Source organism: Schistocerca cancellata, chromosome 1, assembly GCF_023864275.1.
Source record: "Schistocerca cancellata isolate TAMUIC-IGC-003103 chromosome 1, iqSchCanc2.1, whole genome shotgun sequence".
NCBI lineage: Eukaryota > Metazoa > Arthropoda > Insecta > Orthoptera > Acrididae > Schistocerca > Schistocerca cancellata.
In genome coordinates, this window is record NC_064626.1 from 260501107 (window position 1) to 260518207 (window position 17101).

Consider the following 17101-nt stretch of genomic DNA (forward strand, 5'->3'; position numbering starts at 1 on the left):
ACAGGTGGTATAATAGAAGGTTGAAGAATGTTGCAGAGAAGGTAAAATAATGTTGTGTCAGTGTAGGGGTTGATGTTTAGATGAGGATATAAAACAATACCCCAGAGAACATGTAAAAAAGGTAGGAATGAGGGGTGGTAGTAAAGAGGTGTGATGAAGTGAAGGCGAATTGCTGACATATAGTTTGGTGGTGAATGGTTTGTGAACTATTGTTGCCCCTGTACGTCCTGCCTACAAAATTGAGTTTGGACAGTTAGTGATATGGTGATTTAGTACTGTGTGTGATTTGACGAAATGATATTCCATAGAGGTGAATATGTATTGTCCCAGAGAGTAAAATATCCTTTGAAATTGGTAGAGAGATGTACGAATAGAAGACCCATCAAATAATAATTCACTTTGGATGAGGTAGCGAGCATGAGAGAATTTAGAGCGAGTATGGAAAGTAAAAAAGAGAAAAAATGGATGTTGGTTTGATTGTTATGAAAGAAATTTTGTTCCCCCTGTAGATTGATCCCCTAAAAATTAGGATATTTGATAAGGGTTTATAGTTTGATTCTCAAAATATTTGGAATGTAGGTGATGTGTATGAGCTGAAATCACTGAAAAGAGAGTATTTTGTGAGAATAGAGTTTAAAGTGTATGAGGTGGAGATTCCCATTGCCCAGGCAATTCTTAATCCTTGGATGTCCCTAGTGTGAGCTGGTAGCATGTTGGAGATTAGAATGTAAATGAAGGACTAGGTATTGGTGCAGTTGACACGCTATGTATAGCAGAGTAGGAGGAGACCTGAGTTGAGCAGAAATGTGGATGATTTATAATAATTGTTTGCGAATTAATGGTATGTGCCCTGTGAAAAGAAGGAAGTCTTACTGAAGGTAGTATATACAAGTGTAGAGTGAGTCATGATGTGTTGAAGAAGGCATAGGTTTAAGTAAAGTGAGAATGAGTCTCAAGAGTTGTTAGAGGTGATTGAACATAGGTGTGGTTGGAGTGTATAGATGTAAGAAACAATGACTAGCAAGTTGGTAATGTTTGAGACCTGTTATAAAATATGATTGTGAGAGTTGCATTATTGAGGTTTTGGAGTTTTGTATGTGCCAGGTGATGAGAGTAAGACCCCTGACTGTTTAAATTAGGAAGAGAGTAGAAGGTGTTCGAAGGCCCTATTGGAGATGTAGAGAGAAAAGGAAAGTCTGTTGTTGTAGTAAAAGTTGCGGTATATGTAAGCTGTACAGAAAGTGTAATTGATGGCCGTTCCCATTGAGGTATAGATTCTGATTGTTGTTTGGAACGAGAAGCTCCCACGCAAATCCAACATTAAGAAATTATGCTAATTTATGATGTGTGTCGAAATGATGTAGATACCTGATGTGAGGTGAAATTTAGGATGGAGGTGTGTGTGTGTGAGGACGTGGCCCTTTCCCAAGCCATAGAATTAATTGTTTCAGTTTGTGTGGTGGAGAATAATGATAGTGAGGAAGTATTTGTGTGTGACGGGATAAGAAGTTTTATTGGTATCCCTATTAGGCAAATGAGTTGTACTGATGTTGAGAACAGGAAATATTGAAAATGTAGATGATGAAGGTGAAACTTGATGTTGGTAATGGAGAGTGGCTTTCAGGAGTGTGATGGTGTTAGTATTAAAATTTGTAGAAGTTATAAGGAGTCAAATTGTGGAGAGGTTATTAGCTATTGTAAAGTGAAATACAGTGAAGACTAGTAAATAAAGAGGCACTGAGCGACCCTTGGTTATTGGTAAGATTAGAAGTAAGGTTTATATTGTGTCAGGTTATTTTGTTAGTTGTAGCTTAGTGTAAAAGAATTTACCCTTTGAGATGTGTTATGGAGGTAGAAAGGTGTAGGAAGTACAGTCGCTCAATATTTAGAATATGAGAGGAAGTTATATAGTGGAGACATGTAACATATGAGAGAGTGTGTACGATGTAGTTGGTATGTGTGTGACTTGGAGGTTTATGAAATTGGAATAATGTGGTAATTAGAAATGATGAAGGTACTGAAGTAGTGATGTTCTGGTTTACGAAAGCATGGTGTAGCCGTAGGTGTCTGTTTTGAAGTAGAGTTGTAAACTTGAGTGAGGTGAAGTTGATGTTAAATTTTGTACAGGTGGTATAATAGAAGGTTGAAAAATGTTGCAGAGAAGGTAAAAAAATGTTGTGTCAGTGTAGAGGTTGATGTTTAGATGAGGATATAAAACAATACCCCAGAGAACATGTAAAAAAGGTAGGAATGAGGTGTGGTAGTAAAGAGGTGTGATGAAGTGAAGGCGAATTGCTGACAAATAGAGTTAGGTGGTGAATGGTTTGTGAACTATTGTTGCCCCTGTACGTCCTGCCTACAAAATTGAGTTTGGACAGATAGTGATATGATGATTTAGTAGTGTGTGTGACTTGACGAAATGATAGTCCATAGAGGTGAAAATGTATTGTCCCAGAGAGTAAAATATCCTTTGAAATTGGTAGAGAGATGTACGAATAGAAGACCCATCAAATAATAATTCACTTTGGATGAGGTAGCGAGGATGAGAGAATTTAAAGTGAGTATGGAAAGTAAAAAAGAGAAAAAATGGATGTTGGTTCGATTGTTATGTAAGAAATTTTGTTCCCCCTGTAGATTGATCCCCTAAAAATTAGGATAGTTGATAAGGGTTTATAGTTTGATTCTCAAAATATTTGGAATGTAGGTGATGTGTATGAGCTGAAATCACTGAAAAGAGAGTATTTTGTGAGAATGGAGTTTAAAGTGTATGAGGTGGAGATTCCCATTGCCCAGGCAATTCTTAATCCTTGGATGTCCCTTATGTGAGCTGGTAGCATGTTGGAGATTAGAATGTAAATGAAGGACTAGGTATTGGTGCAATTGACACGCTGTGTATGGCAGAGTAGGAGGAGACCTGAGTTGAGCAGAAATGTGGATGATTTATAGTAATTGTTTGCGAATTAATGGTAGGTGCCCTGTGAAAAGAAGGAAGTCTGACTGAAGGTAGTATATACAAGTGTAGAGTGAGTCATGATGTGTTGAAGAAGGCATAGGTTTAAGTAAAGTGAGAATGAGTCCCAAGAGGTCTTAGAGGTGATTGAACATAGGTGTGGTTGGAGTGTATAGATGTAAGAAACAATGACTAGCAAGTTGGTAATGTTTGAGACCTGTTATAAAATATGATTGTGAGAGTTGCATTATTGAGGTTTTGGAGTTTTGTATGAGCCAGGTGATGAGAGTAAGACCCCTGACTGTTTAAATTAGGAAGAGAGTAGAAGGTGTTCGAAAACCCTATTGGAGATGTAGAGAGAAAAGGAAAGTCTGTTGTTGTAGTAAAGGTTGCGGTTTATGTAAGCTGTACAGAAAGTGTAATTGATGGCCGTTCCCATTGAGGTATAGATTCTGATTGTTGTTTGGAACGAGAAGCTCCCACGCAAATCCAACATTAAGAAATTATGCTAATTTACGATGTGTGTCGAAATGATGTAGATACCTGATGTGAGGTGAAATTTAGGATGGAGGTGTGTGTGTGTGAGGACGTGGCCCTTTCCCAAGCCATAGAATTAATTATTTCAGTTTGTGTGGTGGAGAATAATGATAGTGAGGAAGTATTTGTGTGTGACGGGATAAGAAGTTTTATTGGTATCCCTATTAGGCAAATGAGTTGTACTGATGTTGAGAACAGGAAATATTGAAAATGTAGATGATGAAAGTGAAACTTGATGTTGGTAATGGAGAGTGGCTTTCAGGAGTGTGATGGTGTTAGTATTAAAATTTGTAGAAGTTATAAGGAATCAAATTATGGAGAAGTTATTAGCTATTGTAAAGTGAAATACAGTGAAGACTAGTAAATAAAGAGGCACTGAGCGACCCTTGGTTATTGGTAAGATTAGAAATAAGGTTTATATTGTGTCAGGTTATTTTGTTTGTTGTGGCTTAGTGTAAAAGAATTTACCCTTTGAGATGTGTTATGGAGGTAGAAAGGTGTAGGAAGTACAGTCCCTCAATATTTAGAATACGAGAGGAAGTTATATAGTGGAGACATGTAACATATGAGAGAGTGTGTACGAAGTAGTTGGTATGTGTGTGACTTGGAGGATTATGAAATTGGAATAATGTGGTAATTAGAAATGATGAAGGTAATGAAGTAGTGATGTTCTGGTTTACGAAAGCATGGAGTAACCGATGGTGTCTGGTTTGAAGTAGAGTTGAAAAGTTGAGTGAGGTGAAGTTGATGTTAAATTTTGTACAGGTGGTATAATAGAAGGTTGAAGAATGTTGGAGAGAAGGTAAAAAAATGTTGTGTCAGTGTAGAGGTTGATGTTTAGATGAGGATATAAAACAATACCCCAGAGAACATGTAAAAAAGGTAGGAATGAAGGGTGGTAGTAAAGAGGTGTGATGAAGTGAAGGCGAATTGCTGACAAATAGAGTTTGGTGGTGAATGGTTTGTGAACTATTGTTGCCCCTGTACATCCTGCCTACAAAATTGAGTTTGGACAGTTAGTGATATGGTAATTTAGTACTGTGTGTGACTTGACGAAATGATATTCCATGGAGGTGAATATGTATTGTCCCAGAGAGTAAAATATCCTTTGAAATTGGTAGAGAGATGTACGAATAGAAGACCAATCAAATAATAATTCACTTTGGATGAGGTAGCGAGGATGAGAGAATTTAGAGCGAGTATGGAAAGTAAAAAGAGAAAAAATGGATGATGGTTTGATTGTTATGACAGAAATTTGGTCCCCCTGTAGATTGATCCCCTAAAAATTAGGATAGTTGATAAGGGTTTATAGTTTGATTCTCAAAATATTTGGAATGTAGGTGATGTGTATGAGCTGAAATCACTGAAAAGAGAGTATTTTGTGAGAATGGAGTTTAAAGTGTATGAGGTGGAGATTCCCATTGCCCAGGCAATTCTTAATCCTTGGATGTCCCTTGTGTGAGCTGGTAGCATGTTGGAGATTAGAATGTAAATGAAGGACTAGGTATTGGTGCAGTTGACACGCTATGTATGGCAGAGTAGGAGGAGACCTGAGTTGAGCAGAAATGTGGATGATTTATAATAATTGTTTGCGAATTAATGGTATGTGCCCCGTGAAAAGAAGGAAGTCTGACTGAAGGTAGTATATACAAGTGTAGAGTGAGTCATGATGTGTTGAAGAAGGCATAGGTTTAAGTAAAGTGAGAATGAGTCTCAAGAGTTCTTAGAGGTGATTGAACATAGGTGTGGTTGGAGTGTATAGATGTAAGAAACAATGACTAGCAAGTTGGTAATGTTTGAGACCTGTTATAAAATATGATTGTGAGAGTTGCATTATTGAGGTTTTGGAGTTTTGTATGAGCCAGGTGATGAGAGTAAGACCCCTGACTGTTTAAATTAAGAAGAGAGTAGAAGGTGTTCGAAGGCCGTATTGGAGATGTAGAGAGAAAAGGAAAGTCTGTTGTTGTAGTAAAAGTTGCGGTATATGTAAGCTGTACAGAAAGTGTAATTGATGGCCGTTCCCATTGAGGTATAGATTCTGATTGTTGTTTGGAACGAGAAGCTCCCACGCAGATCCAACATTAAGAAATTATGCTAATTTATGATGTGTGTCGAAATGATGTAGATACCTAATGTGAGGTGAAATTTAGGATGGAGGTGTGTGTGTGTGAGGACGTGGCCCTTTCCCAAGCCATAGAATTAATTATTTCAGTTTGTGTGGTGGAGAATAATGATAGTGAGGAAGTATTTGTGTGTGACGGGATAAGAAGTTTTATTGGTATCCCTATTAGGCAAATGAGTTGTACTGATGTTGAGAACAGGAAATATTGAAAATGTAGATGATGAAGGTGAAACTTGATGTTGGTAATGGAGAGTGGCTTTCAGGAGTGTGATGGTGTTAGTATTAAAATTTGTAGAAGTTATAAGGAGTCAAATTATGGAGAGGTTATTAGCTATTGTAAAGTGAAATACAGTGAAGACTAGTAAATAAAGAGACACTTGAGCGACCCTTGGTTATTGGTAAGATTGTAAATAAGGTTTATATTGTGTCAGGTTATTTTGTTTGTTGTGGCTTAGTGTAAAAGAATTTACCCTTTGAGATGTGTTATGGAGGTAGAAAGGTGTAGGAAGTACAGTCCCTCAAGATTTAGAATACGAGAGGAAGTTATATGGTGGAGACATGTAACATATGAGAGAGTGTGTACGAAGTAGTTGGTATGCGTGTGACGTGGAGGTTTATGAAATTGGAATAATGTGGTAATTAGAAATGATGAAGATAATGAAGTAGTGATGTTCTGGTTTACGAAAGAATGGAGTAACCGATGGTGTCTGGTTTGAAGTAGAGTTAAAAACTTGAGTGAGGTGAAGTTGATGTTAAATTTTGTACAGGTGGTATAATAGAAGGTTGAAGAATGTTGCAGAGAAGGTAAAAAAATGTTGTGTCAGTGTAGAGGTTGATGTTTAGATGAGGATATAAAACAATACCCCAGAGAACATGTAAAAAAGGTAGGAATGAGGTGTGGTAGTAAAGAGGTGTGATGAAGTGAAGGCGAATTGCTGACAAATAGAGTTTGGTGGTGAATGGTTTGTGAACTATTGTTGCCCCTGTACGTCCTGCCTACAAATTTGAGTTTGGACAGTTAGTGATATGGTGATTTAGTACTGTGTGTGACTTGACGAAATGATATTCCATAGAGGTGAATATGTATTGTCCCAGAGAGTAAAATATCCTTTGAAATTGGTAGAGAGATGTACGAATAGAAGACCAATCAAATAATAATTCACTTTGGATGAGGTAGCGAGGATGAGAGAATTTAGAGCGAGTATGGAAAGTAAAAAAGAGAAAAAATGGATGTTGGTTTGATTGTTATGAAAGAAATTTTGTTCCCCCTGTAGATTGATCCCCTAAAAATTAGGATAGTTGATAAGGGTTTATAGGTTGATTCTCAAAATATTTGGATTGTAGGTGATGTGTATGAGCTGAAATCACTGAAAAGAGAGTATTTTGTTAGAATGGAGTTTAAAGTGTATGAGGTGGAGATTCCCATTGCCCAGGCAATTCTTAATCCGTGGATGTCCCTTGTGTGAGCTGGTAGCATGTTGGAGATTAGAATGTAAATGAAGGACTAGGTATTGGTGCAGTTGACACGCTATGTATGGCAGAGTAGGGGAGACCTGAGTTGAGCAGAAATGTGGATGATTTATAATAATTGTTTGCGAATTAATGGTATGTGCCCTGTGAAAAGAAGGAAGTCTGACTGAAGGTAGTATATACAAGTGTAGAGTGAGTCATGATGTGTTGAAGAAGGCATAGGTTTAAGTAAAGTGAGAATGAGTCTCAAGAGTTCTTAGAGGTGATTGAACATAGGTGTGGTTGGAGTGTATAGATGTAAGAAACAATGACTAGCAAGTTGGTAATGTTTGAGACCTGTTATAAAATATGATTGTGAGAGTTGCATTATTGAGGTTTTGGAGTTTTGTAAGAACCAGGTGATGAGAGTAAGACCCCTGATTGTTTCAATTAGGAAGAGAGTAGAAGGTGTTCGAAGGCCCTATTGGAGATGTAGAGAGAAAAGGGAAGTCTGTTGTTGTAGTAAAAGTTGCGCTATATGTAAGCTGTACAGAAAGTGTAATTGATGGCCGTTCCCATTGAGGTATAGATTCTGATTGTTGTTTGGAACGAGAAGCTCCCACGCAAATCCAACATTAAGAAATTATGCTAATTTACGATGTGTGTCGAAATGATGTAGATACCTGATGTGAGGTGAAATTTAGGATGGAGGTGTGTGTGTGTGAGGACGTGGCCCTTTCCCAAGCCATAGAATTAATTATTTCAGTTTGTGTGGTGGAGAATAATGATAGTGAGGAAGTATTTGTGTGTGACGGGATAAGAAGTTTTATTGGTATCCCTATTAGGCAAATGAGTTGTACTGATGTTGAGAACAGGAAATATTGAAAATGTAGATGATGAAGGTGAAACTTGATGTTGGTAACCCTTTGAGATGTGTTATGGAGGTAGAAAGGTGTAGGAAGTACAGTCCCTCAATATTTAGAATACGAGAGGAAGTTATATAGTGGAGACATGTAACATATGAGAGAGTGTGTACGAAGTAGTTGGTATGTGTGTGACTTGGAGGTTTATGAAATTGGAATAATGTGGTAATTAGAAATGATGAAGGTAATGAAGTAGTGATGTTCTGGTTTACGAAAGCATGGAGTAACCAATGGTGTCTGGTTTGAAGTAGAGTTGAAAACTTGAGTGAGGTGAAGTTGATGTTAAATTTTGTACAGGTGGTATAATAGAAGGTTGAAGAATGTTGCAGAGAAGGTAAAAAAATGTTGTGTCAGTGTAGAGGTTGATGTTTAGATGAGGATATAAAACAATACCCCAGAGAACATGTAAAAAAGGTAGGAATGAGGTGTGGTAGTAAAGAGGTGTGATGAAGTGAAGGCGAATTGCTGACAAATAGAGTTTGGTGGTGAATGGTTTGTGAACTATTGTTGCCCCTGTACGTCCTGCCTACAAATTTGAGTTTGGACAGTTAGTGATATGGTGATTTAGTACTGTGTGTGACTTGACGAAATGATATTCCATAGGGGTGAATATGTATTGTCCCAGAGAGTAAAATATCCTTTGAAATTGGTAGAGAGATGTACGAATAGAAGACCAATCAAATAATAATTCACTTTGGATGAGGTAGCGAGGATGAGAGAATTTAGAGCGAGTATGGAAAGTAAAAAAGAGAAAAAATGGATGTTGGTTTGATTGTTATGAAAGAAATTTTGTTCCCCCTGTAGATTGATCCCCTAAAAATTAGGATAGTTGATAAGGGTTTATAGGTTGATTCTCAAAATATTTGGATTGTAGGTGATGTGTATGAGCTGAAATCACTGAAAAGAGAGTATTTTGTTAGAATGGAGTTTAAAGTGTATGAGGTGGAGATTCCCATTGCCCAGGCAATTCTTAATCCGTGGATGTCCCTTGTGTGAGCTGGTAGCATGTTGGAGATTAGAATGTAAATGAAGGACTAGGTATTGGTGCAGTTGACACGCTATGTATGGCAGAGTAGGGGAGACCTGAGTTGAGCAGAAATGTGGATGATTTATAATAATTGTTTGCGAATTAATGGTATGTGCCCTGTGAAAAGAAGGAAGTCTGACTGAAGGTAGTATATACAAGTGTAGAGTGAGTCATGATGTGTTGAAGAAGGCATAGGTTTAAGTAAAGTGAGAATGAGTCTCAAGAGTTCTTAGAGGTGATTGAACATAGGTGTGGTTGGAGTGTATAGATGTAAGAAACAATGACTAGCAAGTTGGTAATGTTTGAGACCTGTTATAAAATATGATTGTGAGAGTTGCATTATTGAGGTTTTGGAGTTTTGTATGAGCCAGGTGATGAGAGTAAGACCCCTGATTGTTTCAATTAGGAAGAGAGTAGAAGGTGTTCGAAGGCCCTATTGGAGATGTAGAGAGAAAAGGGAAGTCTGTTGTTGTAGTAAAAGTTGCGCTATATGTAAGCTGTACAGAAAGTGTAATTGATGGCCGTTCCCATTGAGGTATAGATTCTGATTGTTGTTTGGAACGAGAAGCTCCCACGCAAATCCAACATTAAGAAATTATGCTAATTTACGATGTGTGTCGAAATGATGTAGATACCTGATGTGAGGTGAAATTTAGGATGGAGGTGTGTGTGTGTGAGGACGTGGCCCTTTCCCAAGCCATAGAATTAATTATTTCAGTTTGTGTGGTGGAGAATAATGATAGTGAGGAAGTATTTGTGTGTGACGGGATAAGAAGTTTTATTGGTATCCCTATTAGGCAAATGAGTTGTACTGATGTTGAGAACAGGAAATATTGAAAATGTAGATGATGAAGGTGAAACTTGATGTTGGTAACCCTTTGAGATGTGTTATGGAGGTAGAAAGGTGTAGGAAGTACAGTCCCTCAATATTTAGAATACGAGAGGAAGTTATATAGTGGAGACATGTAACATATGAGAGAGTGTGTACGAAGTAGTTGGTATGTGTGTGACTTGGAGGTTTATGAAATTGGAATAATGTGGTAATTAGAAATGATGAAGGTAATGAAGTAGTGATGTTCTGGTTTACGAAAGCATGGAGTAACCAATGGTGTCTGGTTTGAAGTAGAGTTGAAAACTTGAGTGAGGTGAAGTTGATGTTAAATTTTGTACAGGTGGTATAATAGAAGGTTGAAGAATGTTGCAGAGAAGGTAAAAAAATGTTGTGTCAGTGTAGAGGTTGATGTTTAGATGAGGATATAAAACAATACCCCAGAGAACATGTAAAAAAGGTAGGAATGAGGTGTGGTAGTAAAGAGGTGTGATGAAGTGAAGGCGAATTGCTGACAAATAGAGTTTGGTGGTGAATGGTTTGTGAACTATTGTTGCCCCTGTACGTCCTGCCTACAAATTTGAGTTTGGACAGTTAGTGATATGGTGATTTAGTACTGTGTGTGACTTGACGAAATGATATTCCATAGAGGTGAATATGTATTGCCCAGAGAGTAAAATATCCTTTGAAATTGGTAGAGAGATGTACGAATAGAAGACCAATCAAATAATAATTCACTTTGGATGAGGTAGCGAGGATGAGAGAATTTAGAGCGAGTATGGAAAGTAAAAAAGAGAAAAAATGGATGTTGGTTTGATTGTTATGAAAGAAATTTTGTTCCCCCTGTAGATTGATCCCCTAAAAATTAGGATATTTGATAAGGGTTTATAGGTTGATTCTCAAAATATTTGGAATGTAGGTGATGTGATTGAGCTGAAATCACTGAAAAGAGAGTATTTTGTGAGAATGGAGTTTAAAGTGTATGAGGTGGAGATTCCCATTGCCCAGGCAATTCCTAATCCGTGGATGTCCCTTGTGTGAGCTGGTAGCATGTTGGAGATTAGAATGTAAATGAAGGACTAGGTATTGGTGCAGTTGACACGCTATGTATGCCAGAGTAGGGGAGACCTGAGTTGAGCAGAAATGTGGATGATTTATAATAATTGTTTGCGAATTAATGGCATGTGCCCTGTGAAAAGAAGGAAGTCTGACTGAAGGTAGTATATACAAGTGTAGAGTGAGTCATGATGTGTTGAAGAAGGCATAGGTTTAAGTAAAGTGAGAATGAGTCTCAAGAGTTCTTAGAGGTGATTGAACATAGGTGTGGTTGGAGTGTATAGATGTAAGAAACAATGACTAGCAAGTTGGTAATGTTTGAGACCTGTTATAAAATATGATTGTGAGAGTTGCATTATTGAGGTTTTGGAGTTTTGTATGAGCCAGGTGATGAGAGTAAGACCCCTGACTGTTTAAATTAGGAAGAGAGTAGAAGGTGTTCGAAGGCCCTATTGGAGATGTAGAGAGAAAAGGGAAGTCTGTTGTTGTAGTAAAAGTTGCGGTATATGTAAGCTGTACAGAAAGTGTAATTGATGGCCGTTCCCATTGAGGTATAGATTCTGATTGTTGTTTGGAACGAGAAGCTCCCACGCAAATCCAATCCAACATTAAGAAATTATGCTAATTTATGATGTGTTTAGAAATGATGTAGATACCTGATGTGAGGTGAAATTTAGGATGGAGGTGTGTGTGTGTGAGGACGTGGCCCTTTCCCAAGCCATAGAATTAATTATTTCAGTTTGTGTGGTGGAGAATAATGATAGTGAGGAAGTATTTGTGTGTGACGGGATAAGAAGTTTTATTGGTATCCCTATTAGGCAAATGAGTTGTACTGATGTTGAGAACAGGAAATATTGAAAATGTAGATGATGAAGGTGAAACTTGATGTTGGTAATGGAGAGTGGCTTTCAGGAGTGTGATGGTGTTAGTATTAAAATTTGTAGAAGTTATAAGGAGTCAAATTATGGAGAAGTTATTAGCTATTGTAAAGTGAAATACAGTGAAGACTAGTAAATAAAGATGCACTGAGCGACCCTTGGTTATTGGTAAGATTAGAAATAAGGTTTAATTGTGTCAGGTTATTTTGTTTGTTGTGGCTTAGTGTAAAAGAATTTACCCTTTGAGATGTGTTATGGAGGTAGAAAGGTGTAGGAAGTACAGTCCCTCAATATTTAGAATACGAGAGGAAGTTATATAGTGGAGACATGTAACATATGAGAGAGTGTGTACGAAGTAGTTGGTATGTGTGTGACTTGGAGGTTTATGAAATTGGAATAATGTGGTAATCAGAAATGATGAAGGTAATGAAGTAGTGATGTTCTGGTTTACGAAAGCATGGAGTAACCGTAGGTGTCTGGTTTGAAGTAGAGTTGAAAACTTGAGTGAGGTGAAGTTGATGTTAAATTTTGTACAGGTGGTATAATAGAAGGTTGAAGAATGTTGCAGAGAAGGTAAAAAAATGTTGTGTCAGTGTAGAGGTTGATGTTTAGATGAGGATATAAAACAATACCCCAGAGAACATGTAAAAAAGGTAGGAATGAGGTGTGGTAGTAAAGAGGTGTGATGAAGTGAAGGCGAATTGCTGACAAATAGAGTTTGGTGGTGAATGGTTTGTGAACTATTGTTGCCCCTGTACGTCCTGCCTACAAATTTGAGTTTGGACAGTTAGTGATATGGTGATTTAGTACTGTGTGTGACTTGACGAAATGATATTCCATAGAGGTGAATATGTATTGCCCAGAGAGTAAAATATCCTTTGAAATTGGTAGAGAGATGTACGAATAGAAGACCAATCAAATAATAATTCACTTTGGATGAGGTAGCGAGGATGAGAGAATTTAGAGCGAGTATGGAAAGTAAAAAAGAGAAAAAATGGATGTTGGTTTGATTGTTATGAAAGAAATTTTGTTCCCCCTGTAGATTGATCCCCTAAAAATTAGGATATTTGATAAGGGTTTATAGGTTGATTCTCAAAATATTTGGAATGTAGGTGATGTGATTGAGCTGAAATCACTGAAAAGAGAGTATTTTGTGAGAATGGAGTTTAAAGTGTATGAGGTGGAGATTCCCATTGCCCAGGCAATTCCTAATCCGTGGATGTCCCTTGTGTGAGCTGGTAGCATGTTGGAGATTAGAATGTAAATGAAGGACTAGGTATTGGTGCAGTTGACACGCTATGTATGCCAGAGTAGGGGAGACCTGAGTTGAGCAGAAATGTGGATGATTTATAATAATTGTTTGCGAATTAATGGCATGTGCCCTGTGAAAAGAAGGAAGTCTGACTGAAGGTTGTATATACAAGTGTAGAGTGAGTCATGATGTGTTGAAGAAGGCATAGGTTTAAGTAAAGTGAGAATGAGTCTCAAGAGTTCTTAGAGGTGATTGAACATAGGTGTGGTTGGAGTGTATAGATGTAAGAAACAATGACTAGCAAGTTGGTAATGTTTGAGACCTGTTATAAAATATGATTGTGAGAGTTGCATTATTGAGGTTTTGGAGTTTTGTATGAGCCAGGTGATGAGAGTAAGACCCCTGATTGTTTCAATTAGGAAGAGAGTAGAAGGTGTTCGAAGGCCCTATTGGAGATGTAGAGAGAAAAGGGAAGTCTGTTGTTGTAGTAAAAGTTGCGCTATATGTAAGCTGTACAGAAAGTGTAATTGATGGCCGTTCCCATTGAGGTATAGATTCTGATTGTTGTTTGGAACGAGAAGCTCCCACGCAAATCCAACATTAAGAAATTATGCTAATTTACGATGTGTGTCGAAATGATGTAGATACCTGATGTGAGGTGAAATTTAGGATGGAGGTGTGTGTGTGTGAGGACGTGGCCCTTTCCCAAGCCATAGAATTAATTATTTCAGTTTGTGTGGTGGAGAATAATGATAGTGAGGAAGTATTTGTGTGTGACGGGATAAGAAGTTTTATTGGTATCCCTATTAGGCAAATGAGTTGTACTGATGTTGAGAACAGGAAATATTGAAAATGTAGATGATGAAGGTGAAACTTGATGTTGGTAATGGAGAGTGGCTTTCAGGAGTGTGATGGTGTTAGTATTAAAATTTGTAGAAGTTATAAGGAGTCAAATTATGGAGAAGTTATTAGCTTTTGTAAAGTGAAGTACAGTGAAGACTAGTAAATAAAGATGCACTGAGCGACCCTTGGTTATTGGTAAGATTAGAAATAAGGTTTAATTGTGTCAGGTTATTTTGTTTGTTGTGGCTTAGTGTAAAAGAATTTACCCTTTGAGATGTGTTATGGAGGTAGAAAGGTGTAGGAAGTACAGTCCCTCAATATTTAGAATACGAGAGGAAGTTATATAGTGGAGACATGTAACATATGAGACAGTGTGTACGAAGTAGTTGGTATGTGTGTGACTTGGAGGTTTATGAAATTGGAATAATGTGGTAATCAGAAATGATGAAGGTAATGAAGTAGTGATGTTCTGGTTTACGAAAGCATGGAGTAACCGTAGGTGTCTGGTTTGAAGTAGAGTTGAAAACTTGAGTGAGGTGAAGTTGATGTTAAATTTTGTACAGGTGGTATAATAGAAGGTTGAAGAATGTTGCAGAGAAGGTAAAAAAATGTTGTGTCAGTGTAGAGGTTGATGTTTAGATGAGGATATAAAACAATACCCCAGAGAACATGTAAAAAAGGTAGGAATGAGGTGTGGTAGTAAAGAGGTGTGATGAAGTGAAGGCGAATTGCTGACAAATAGAGTTTGGTGGTGAATGGTTTGTGAACTATTGTTGCCCCTGTACGTCCTGCCTACAAATTTGAGTTTGGACAGTTAGTGATATGGTGATTTAGTACTGTGTGTGACTTGACGAAATGATATTCCATAGAGGTGAATATGTATTGTCCCAGAGAGTAAAATATCCTTTGAAATTGGTAGAGAGATGTACGAATAGAAGACCAATCAAATAATAATTCACTTTGGATGAGGTAGCGAGGATGAGAGAATTTAGAGCGAGTATGGAAAGTAAAAAAGAGAAAAAATGGATGTTGGTTTGATTGTTATGAAAGAAATTTTGTTCCCCCTGTAGATTGATCCCCTAAAAATTAGGATAGTTGATAAGGGTTTATAGGTTGATTCTCAAAATATTTGGATTGTAGGTGATGTGTATGAGCTGAAATCACTGAAAAGAGAGTATTTTGTTAGAATGGAGTTTAAAGTGTATGAGGTGGAGATTCCCATTGCCCAGGCAATTCTTAATCCGTGGATGTCCCTTGTGTGAGCTGGTAGCATGTTGGAGATTAGAATGTAAATGAAGGACTAGGTATTGGTGCAGTTGACACGCTATGTATGGCAGAGTAGGGGAGACCTGAGTTGAGCAGAAATGTGGATGATTTATAATAATTGTTTGCGAATTAATGGTATGTGCCCTGTGAAAAGAAGGAAGTCTGACTGAAGGTAGTATATACAAGTGTAGAGTGAGTCATGATGTGTTGAAGAAGGCATAGGTTTAAGTAAAGTGAGAATGAGTCTCAATAGTTCTTAGAGGTGATTGAACATAGGTGTGGTTGGAGTGTATAGATGTAAGAAACAATGATAAGCAAGTTGGTAATGTTTGAGACCTGTTATAAAATATGATTGTGAGAGTTGCATTATTGAGGTTTTGGAGTTTTGTATGAGCCAGGTGATGAGAGTAAGACCCCTGATTGTTTCAATTAGGAAGAGAGTAGAAGGTGTTCGAAGGCCCTATTGGAGATGTAGAGAGAAAAGGGAAGTCTGTTGTTGTAGTAAAAGTTGCGCTATATGTAAGCTGTACAGAAAGTGTAATTGATGGCCGTTCCCATTGAGGTATAGATTCTGATTGTTGTTTGGAACGAGAAGCTCCCACGCAAATCCAAACATTAAGAAATTATGCTAATTTACGATGTGTGTCGAAATGATGTAGATACCTGATGTGAGGTGAAATTTAGGATGGAGGTGTGTGTGTGTGAGGACGTGGCCCTTTCCCAAGCCATAGAATTAATTATTTCAGTTTGTGTGGTGGAGAATAATGATAGTGAGGAAGTATTTGTGTGTGACGGGATAAGAAGTTTTATTGGTATCCCTATTAGGCAAATGAGTTGTACTGATGTTGAGAACAGGAAATATTGAAAATGTAGATGATGAAGGTGAAACTTGATGTTGGTAACCCTTTGAGATGTGTTATGGAGGTAGAAAGGTGTAGGAAGTACAGTCCCTCAATATTTAGAATACGAGAGGAAGTTATATAGTGGAGACATGTAACATATGAGAGAGTGTGTACGAAGTAGTTGGTATGTGTGTGACTTGGAGGTTTATGAAATTGGAATAATGTGGTAATTAGAAATGATGAAGGTAATGAAGTAGTGATGTTCTGGTTTACGAAAGCATGGAGTAACCAATGGTGTCTGGTTTGAAGTAGAGTTGAAAACTGGAGTGAGGTGAAGTTGATGTTAAATTTTGTACAGGTGGTATAATAGAAGGTTGAAGAATGTTGCAGAGAAGGTAAAAAAATGTTGTGTCAGTGTAGAGGTTGATGTTTAGATGAGGATATAAAACAATACCCCAGAGAACATGTAAAAAAGGTAGGAATGAGGTGTGGTAGTAAAGAGGTGTGATGAAGTGAAGGCGAATTGCTGACAAATAGAGTTTGGTGGTGAATGGTTTGTGAACTATTGTTGCCCCTGTACGTCCTGCCTACAAATTTGAGTTTGGACAGTTAGTGATATGGTGATTTAGTACTGTGTGTGACTTGACGAAATGATATTCCATAGAGGTGAATATGTATTGTCCCAGAGAGTAAAATATCCTTTGAAATTGGTAGAGAGATGTACGAATAGAAGACCAATCAAATAATAATTCACTTTGGATGAGGTAGCGAGAATGAGAGAATTTAGAGCGAGTATGGAAAGTAAAAAAGAGAAAAAATGGATGTTGGTTTGATTGTTATGAAAGAAATTTTGTTCCCCCTGTAGATTGATCCCCTAAAAATTAGGATAGTTGATAAGGGTTTATAGGTTGATTCTCAAAATATTTGGATTGTAGGTGATGTGTATGAGCTGAAATCACTGAAAAGAGAGTATTTTGTTAGAATGGAGTTTAAAGTGTATGAGGTGGAGATTCCCATTGCCCAGGCAATTCTTAATCCGTGGATGTCCCTTGTGTGAGCTGGTAGCATGTTGGAGATTAGAATGTAAATGAAGGACTAGGTATTGGTGCAGTTGACACGCTATGTAT

At 37.6% G+C, this 17101-nt stretch overlaps 1 long non-coding RNA gene across 8 annotated transcripts in view; it reads left to right on the top strand.

Moving 5' to 3' along the window:
* LOC126170775 (uncharacterized) overlaps positions 1-17101 on the top strand; it is a 296049-nt gene that overhangs the window by 149401 nt on the left and 129547 nt on the right. The window contains exon 2 of one of the 8 annotated variants that reach the window (XR_007535464.1): positions 6685-6953. The exons of 4 other annotated variants lie outside the window; for them this stretch is intronic. This is a non-coding gene — a long non-coding RNA (uncharacterized LOC126170775). Of the gene's footprint in view, positions 1-6684; positions 6954-8592; positions 8856-14737; positions 15007-16784; positions 16910-17101 lie in introns of those variants that run through there. 3 more of the 8 variants (XR_007535465.1, XR_007535468.1, XR_007535470.1) reach the window with 3 other exon arrangements.